The 8,036-nt window shown below is 41.1% G+C and overlaps 1 long non-coding RNA gene across 1 annotated transcript in view; it reads right to left on the bottom strand.

Moving 5' to 3' along the window:
* Positions 603–8,036, bottom strand: part of LOC110255420 — a 28,746-nt gene continuing 21,312 nt past the window's right edge. Inside the window, exon 2 of the long non-coding RNA XR_002335594.1 lies at positions 603–991. This is a non-coding gene — a long non-coding RNA (uncharacterized LOC110255420). The remainder of the gene's footprint in view (positions 992–8,036) is intronic.

The raw sequence follows: 8,036 nt of genomic DNA, 5'->3' as shown, positions 1-8,036 counted from the left end.
AAAAAGCAACCCCAAAACTACAGTAGCTAGCAAAACAAACACATTTCTTGCTGACTTTATATGTCAGCAAGTGCCACTCTGCTCTGAATACTTTGGCTCTGTTTCATGCACGTTATTTTCACATCAGGGACCCAGGCTGGCAGGGCAGCCACTATGCATTATACAGGCATTCTTGAGGCAGAAATGAGGAGCAAAAGGTATTAAATCACATTTAAAGCCTTTTCTTGAAAGTGGTATAGGGACTTCTCACATTCCATTGACCAGGCTCAGCATGATGAAGTGGGAAGTCTTTTCTCCTGTTGGGAAGAGGGAAGAGTAAATTTTTTTCAAATAACAATCTCATCCACCAGACTTATAAACCCTCAGAGTTAGGGATACACTAGACCAACTCCAGGAAATTAGTGCAATGACTAGAATTTTCATGAGATCAATTATGTACTCACCATTCTAGAAAATAAAGAAAGAGAGAGAGAAAGAGAGAGAAAAAGAAACCAAAGAACTATTTGGCTTTGTGCTGTGAAACATAACGCAAAAATACAGTACCACCAAAGTGATCAATATGCGTAATTGCTTCTATAAAACATCACAGGAGAAGCATAAAGTTTCTTAATTTTTTACTCTGTTTATTTTATGGAAATAAAAAGTTTGTGACGGTGAAACACATTTTATGTATAGTTGCACTGGCAATTGGGATTTGCTGAATTCTTCCAGTTTACATCTGAGGCAGTCAAGAACTTTGCATCACAATCAACAGGACCATTAAGGGGGAAAATATCTGCCCAGAATCAGGGTGCTTCTGATTATTCACAAACAAATCACTAATGTTAGTAAATGCATTTACTTCCATTTGAAGGACAGCCCTGCTGTGCTGAAGACCTCAGAAAGATCAGAGAATGAAGAGTGCCCTCTAGAGGTAAATTAAAGGTTTTTCATGTGGAAACCGAAGCAAGTGAGAATTTCATTTTCTTCATTTGGCTTCTTGATCTGGACCCTGAAAATTTTAAAGTAGAATTTTAAGAATATATCAATAGCATTTCCCCTGTGTCTGAAACTTGTTTATTGTAGACTGAGAAGTATGAGTAAATTCAGTACTCCTCACATAGTAATAAAAATGTTATTTAATCTGTTACTTTCTTGTCCTTAAACTGTCACAAATGTATATTCAATTTTACTTTTAAGAAGAAAGAAAATTTTTACCCTGGAGATGGAGCTGGGGCAATCTGCAATTTAGATTTTGTTTTTATTGATTACAGGCCAGTGTAATCACCAAGAAGAAATATCTAACAAGTTTCTAACTCTCGATATTTCCAAAATGATTACACATTTTATTAATCAAGGTCAAAGTCACCTCATTTTATTGGTGTCAATGAAAACTGATGTTATGTGTTAATTAAGAATCACCATGGCAATGAAAGAGATATTTTAAAGGCTGTTGCTGCTGCCTGCTGCTGCTGCTACTATTTATGTGTGAGCTCCAAGTGCCCTCTGTTGGACAAAATGCGGTTGGTGAAAAAGCTGTTTTGGTTCTATTCTGGTCCAGCCCTCTCCCCCAGAGTTCCTATTCAAGCTAAAATTCCACTAAAAAGACATAAGCATGCAAACCATGTAGAGATATGGGATCTAGCCTTATATTAAATCTTGGAAGAAAAAATTCATTAAGGCTTTGTCTCTGTATGAATAATTTTCCAACACCATGCTTTTCTCTACTACTCAAATCTCATTTCAAATATGAGTACCCCTTTGAGAAATTAGAAACCATCAGAAAACAAGTCATGGTCAATATTTTAAAACCTGACTTTTCTTTTCAGCACTTAGACATGTATCTCTCTCATCGTTTCCCCCAACAAACCTAGAATGCACCTTATATTGGGTTTTCATTCCCTGGAGAGATGTAGTTGTTCTGCCTGCTCAAATGCTCCTCAAGTTTCCAAAAACGCAGTCTGTCCACCATGCAGTTGAAAACGTCAGTGTTGGCAGTTACCAGCTCAAGTTTTAGAATTGAATGTAGCTATATAGTCTTGAGAGAAGCAGGGGTAGCTATTTTATTTTATATATTTCTGGAATTCAGGAGTCTAAAAGAGCTCTCGTATTGGCAGGAGCTATCATTAATCCCCATTAATTCCAACTGTCAGAATGGGATCCTGCCCTTTTAAAGCCTATTCCATTATTGCTTTTTAAAAATTTCTCCTCCTCCTGTGGTCTCTCTAAGCTGTGAAAGCCCTAAATTTATTTCCTGAGTTCTGGGGGGGAAAAAAAGTCTTTAAATAAAAATGAAAGAAATATAATCTGTGTTCTTTGAACTCAGGAGCAAAGCATTTTTGTCTACAAATGTCTTTCTCTCAAAAATTATGAGTTTTAACATGAGATCATAGCCTAGCTCCTAATATGCCAAAAGAAATATTATTTGCAAAAAGAGACATTAAAACAACCTCTTCCAGCAGGTTTTTTTAACGATTTCATTTAGCTGCTAAAATACTAATAACATAATCCAAAATATGATTACTATTTTAGATGTTGCTTTTCTATAATAAAAGTGTCATGGGCTAAATTGTTTTCCCCACAAATTCATATGTTGAAGGTCTGACCTCCTCCCTCGTGCCTCAGAATGTAACTGTATTTGGAGATAAGGTCTTTACATTGAAATGAGGTCATTAGGGTGGATTCCAATCCAGTGTGACTGGTGTTCTTATAAGAAGAGGCGAGCAGAACACAGGAGTACACAGAATGAAGACCCAGTGAAAAACAAGGCGGCTATCTCCAAGTCAAGGAGAGAGGCCTTGGAAGAAACCAATCCTCGCCAAAGCCTTGCGTTTGGACTTCTAACCTCCAGAACTGTGAGAAAATAAATTTCTACTGTTTAAGCCTCCCAGTCTGTTACTTTGTATGGCAGCCCTAGCAAACGTACACAGGAAGTCAGGATGGCATTAGTTCTGACTCCATAAGGTTGGGACAGGGACACCAGAGTTTGTCTTAGTCTTTCCCTCAAGATTTTTGCCTCATGGTTGATAGACAGCTAATACAGTTCCAAGCCTCATGGCTACATCCAAGTCAGGAAAAGAGGGTAGCAAATACTCTTTTTTCTACCAAAAAGTAAAAGATGTGACCATCATTTTCTTATATGGACTCTATTAGTGCAAGTTATCAAAAAAAAAAAAAAAAAAAAAAAAAAAAAAAAACCTCAGAGAAGCTCAAACTCAAAAATGATTGGCTCAAGAAGAGAAAACCCAGGGGTAGTGAAAATGTTAGGCATGGCCCAACTCACCAATCAAATGATATTATCTGGAGTGAGTCCCTCTATCTATTGACTTTTCTTTCACTGTGTCACCTTTACTCGCCCCGGCTCCTCAGGGCTATTCCTGGATATTCTAGGCTTTTTCCTCATGGCAACAAAATGGTTGCTGCAGCTCTAGCCTCACATTCTTTCAAGATCTAGCTTAGCAAGAAAAAGTTCCTATCTGCCATTTTCCCTGGGCAAGAACACTTACATGCTTCTTCCTTTGACATAAGCTCCTTGGCGTAAGCATGTAAAATATTTCTAATACACCCCTCTCTCAGCCCAAGCACTAAGACGTCTGTATTCAATTAATAATAGGGATGATCATCAACATCATAAAGAGTAAAGTGCTCCTCTTTGTTCAGCACTTACTAGGTGCCAGGCTGGGTTCATTGTCTCCTTGAATCATTACCCAACCCAATGCAATAAGAATGATTATCCAACTTCAAAAAATCTTATTGAATATTTACATCTTTTTAAATAACTAAGCTTAAATAACTTGGCACCCATCAATGAAATCGAAAATAGAGCCAGGAATTTCACATGTTTCTGTCTAATTCTAGAGTCTTCATCCTCTTAACCAGTGAGCTCCACTTGAACCCCTATTTTTTCACAAAGCGTGAACTGCTGTGGCCTTGATCTCCATGTCAAGATCCTCCCTGCCATCTCGTCTGCCCACCGTCACCCAATTTCCGCTTGCTAGAATTATGCCTCTTGTCTATTCTTCAATTCATGAAAGGCTAATTTCTCACAAATAAATACTTCCCCTCCCGCTTCCCCAACCACTCCCTCTTAGGAAGGAAAAGCTTTCCCATATCCTGCAAAGAGAATCATCTGAATTCTGTGTAGTCACTACCGGTCACAAGCTTATCCAGCTTTTTTAATTTCTCTGGTCTTTTTATCATGCAGTTTTACTTTCCTTGAAGCATATTTAAGAGTCAGTGCTTTAAATATGCTGGTGATGCAAAACACTTGAAAATAAATAGACAACATTTCTATCAATAGATAAGGATCAAATGAGGGCCTATTTTACATTGCCTGCTTTTCACCAAAGACCTATTTTCAGTGAAGAGGGCCTGTGAGGTTGACAGCACTTCTCTGCTTAAATCAGAAGCACGCCGGCTGGCACTCTCGGCAGCAAGCAAGCAGAGAAAGGATGGCACCCCATGCGATTACAAAAAAACCCTGAAAGATGTGTACACTGGCTCTTTAGAAATCACAAATCAAAAGACTATACATTCACATGTGACAGATGCTTTCCTCAAGGCCACATCAGCTTGGAGGCACAACTTGGAAATGAGATAACATTACAATACAGTATAGCCTCATCTGAAGATTTGCAGGAGTTGTTTCTGTTCTCAATCTGCACCCCCAACTTCCCTCTGAAGGAGAAGCACCCTTCCTCTGACATCCTTAATAACCCTGCTACCCCAGTGCATGCACCCCTTTGCATCATAACTCTCATTCATGAGGATGGACAACCCGCTTGATTGTGTGTTCCGTGAAGGCAGTGTCCACATCTTATTCATTGCTGTGTGAGCCATGCCTAGCACAGTGCCAGGCAGGTAGCACTTAGGACATGTCTGTGGTTTGAAGAGAAATGCTCCATGAAGACAGGGGTCCACAGTGTCCTCTGTGGCTCCTGTCCTTCAGCTGCTGAGATGGCACCCAATTAACTCCACAGGAAGCTCACCTCCAGGTGACAAAGGCCCCTGCCCAGGGAGGCCGAAAAGTTCATGGGTCTCCAGAACGTTCTCCAGAAGATCACACGCCAGTCTTAGCCAGAAGGAATTTGATGCCAGGCTCTGAGACTCATTGGCTGAGGTAACTGACTTCCCAGGGTTGGGTGTAAACTCTAAGTTGCTGCTTTAGGATTGTGCTTCTTTTTGGTTTGTGTTCTAGTTCTCTGCCTGAGCTACAGCTCCAATTCAACCCCTAGCACGGGAACCTCCAAATGCTGCTGATGCAGCCCCCCCTTGCCCCCACACACACACCAAAAAAAAAGCACAGGGAGTTTCCATCATGGCCTAGTGGGTTAAGAATCCAACTGCAGCAGCTTGGGTCACTGTGGAGGTATAGGTTCGACCCCTGGCCTAGTGCAGTATATTAAAGTATCTGGCATTGTGCAGCTGTGGCTCAGTTTCAATCTCTGGCCCAGGAAATGCCATGTGCCATGGGTGCGGCTATTAAAAAAAAAAATTTTTTTTTTAAGTAGGCATGAACAGAAGGTGGGCAATTCAAGAAAATTATCAACTGTGGCAGAGCATCTTAAACCTGGATGGTAGGAGTTGTCCAAACTTGGCAGTGGTGTTTCTGACATGGTGAGCTCCCTCCTTTGGGGCGGGGACGACTTGTTCACTAGTATTTGGATGCTGCTTGGCACAGAGATGGTCCTCAGTAAATAGCTCCTGAATACGTGAAGGGAGATTTGAGCACTTCCTGTGATAAAGATTTATTAGGCTCAAAAAAACCATTATTCACTCATTGCTTCTGAGGAAATCTGTGTGCCTGCATTCTTGAGAATTCTGAAACTAAGTTCTAAAAGACCACATGATGATGGCCCAGGCTTTATCTCTGATCGTGAACTCGTTCTAGATGCACAACTATTGAAAGAAAGAAGGGAAGGAAGGGAGGAAAGAAGGAAGGAAGGAAAGGAGGGGGGAGGGAGGAAAGGAGAGAGAGAATGAAGGAAAGAAAGAAAGAATAGAGGGAGGAACGAGGGAGGGAGGATGGAAGAAAAGGAAAGAGAGAGGGAGGGAGGAAGGGAGAGAGAGAAGAAGGAAAGAAAGAAGGAAGGAAAGGAGGAGGAAGGAAGGAAGGAAAGAAGAAAAGAAGGAAGGAAGGAAGGAAGGAAGGAAGGAAGGAAGGAAGGAAGAAAGAAAGAAAGAAAGAAAGAAAGAAAGAAAGAAAGAAAGAAAGAAAGAAAGAAAGAAAGGAAGGAAGGAAGGAAAAAAAAGGAAAAAGTGAGGCATGTGCCTCAGGTTCATGTTATCAGAATAAGCAGAGGCTGAGTAAAGTGGTTAAGAGACTCTGAAATCAGACCTCCCTTACTGAAACTAAGTCAAACATTTAGTAGCTCCATGACTTTGAACAAAGTAGTTAGCCTCTCTGTACCTCAGTTCTTTCTAATAGACATAGTAAAAACCATAGTGCCTGTGACATGAGGTGGTATAAGGATGACTGCATGAGTTGATATAAGTAAAGCATTTAGGATGTTGCCTGCAAACAGCAATGATCAAATACGCAAGTATCTCTTCTATAACCACTATTCTAAATCTTTTTTTTTTTTGATACGCAAGAGATAGATTTATTGAGACAGGATGCTTGTGAGAGATGCAAGTGGACAGGCGTGAGGCTCTACCCCAAGGATCTGGTGGGCTACAGTTTAATCCTTCAAGGGGAATCTAAATCTTCTTTAATAAATAACTATATCTTCCATGACCCCATGGATTGTGTAATACATGTTCAGATCAAGTTGTTTATATAGACAGGGGCCTTACAAAATAAATTTTGCCTGGGACCTCTCACACCCTGAGGTGACCTTGCTTCCATTCACAAGCCATTGACCAGAATTAACCTTGTGGCCTCACCCAACTGCCAGGGGGCTAAAAGTTCATTCTGGTTGCCCCAATAGAGAGAACAAAATACGAGAGACACTAGTAATATTTGACACAGAAAAAAAGGATGGAGCCAAGTCTAGGGGTCCTGAGAACAATTATAAGTTGCTCCCTGGGCTGTGGTTCCTTCTCTATCCCACAGCTGTTTCTAAAGCCTCATCAAATGTTAAACCCTTGCCTTGGCTGTGCTGCACCACAGTCTAGCGTGGTGCTGAAACATAAATACAACAGAAGTCAGAGTTCCCAGGACTGCAGGAAGCAATCAGCAGATACATCAGCCATAGCCTTAGGCAGAGTGGAGATGAGGATTCCCAAAGCCAGGTATGGCTTTGGAACTGAAGAGATGAAGAAATGATTGAAATGATAGAAAGGGAACTGATACAGGAATTCCTAGTGAATCTCTCACAGACACTAGAGGGAAGAAGGAACCCTTTGAGAGAGGTCTGAGGTCCTGAATGGGGTCCTGAATGGGGATCGAGAGTCATCATAAATTGCAGAGCCTCTGCATCTGAAATTTGCCTTTGCATCAAAGTACATGAAATTTGTCTGCAGAGCTCTCCTCTCCAGAGCTCTGCACTGTGGTTCAATTCCCCAGAGCTGGATCTGACATCTGGACTCTTTATAAAGCTAACTCCACTAAAGTTATAGTAGGCACCCTAAATATCAAGTTGTGTATCTTCTCCTGTGATATTTATATTTTTTGAAAGATTTTTAGTTAACGGTGGCCTTTGAACAGTGATCATTAGGAATTTGACAGCTGGCAAGCATGCTATTTTGGAGTGAGTGGGCTTGTCGTTCCTCCTCAAACCTCAACAATCGGTACTTCTGCATCAGGATATTACTGCTCCATGCAGTCATCCCAAGATGATGGGCAACTTAGCTATTGATCCTGCCCCGTAATATCCTGTCTGTTCAGCTTCCTTCACATCCTTGTGTTAGAGTCTAACAGATTACTGACGCTCTGGAAATACAGAGGACCATGCCTCAATGACCCTGATGGCTTGGAGAAATTTAGGGAATCACAATAGTTTAATGGAAAGTAACCCCTTGAATGGAAAGGAGAAGGGTGGGGGGAGCAGTGGCAGAGAGCACAAGACTGAAGACCAAAGGAACTAGTGCGCCCATGTCATGGAGCAAGGTTGCTG

The sequence above is a fragment of the Sus scrofa genome, chromosome 9 (genome assembly GCF_000003025.6).
Source record: "Sus scrofa isolate TJ Tabasco breed Duroc chromosome 9, Sscrofa11.1, whole genome shotgun sequence".
NCBI lineage: Eukaryota > Metazoa > Chordata > Mammalia > Artiodactyla > Suidae > Sus > Sus scrofa.
Note: the sequence above shows the minus strand (reverse complement) of the source record. Positions and strands in the feature narration are given on the sequence as shown.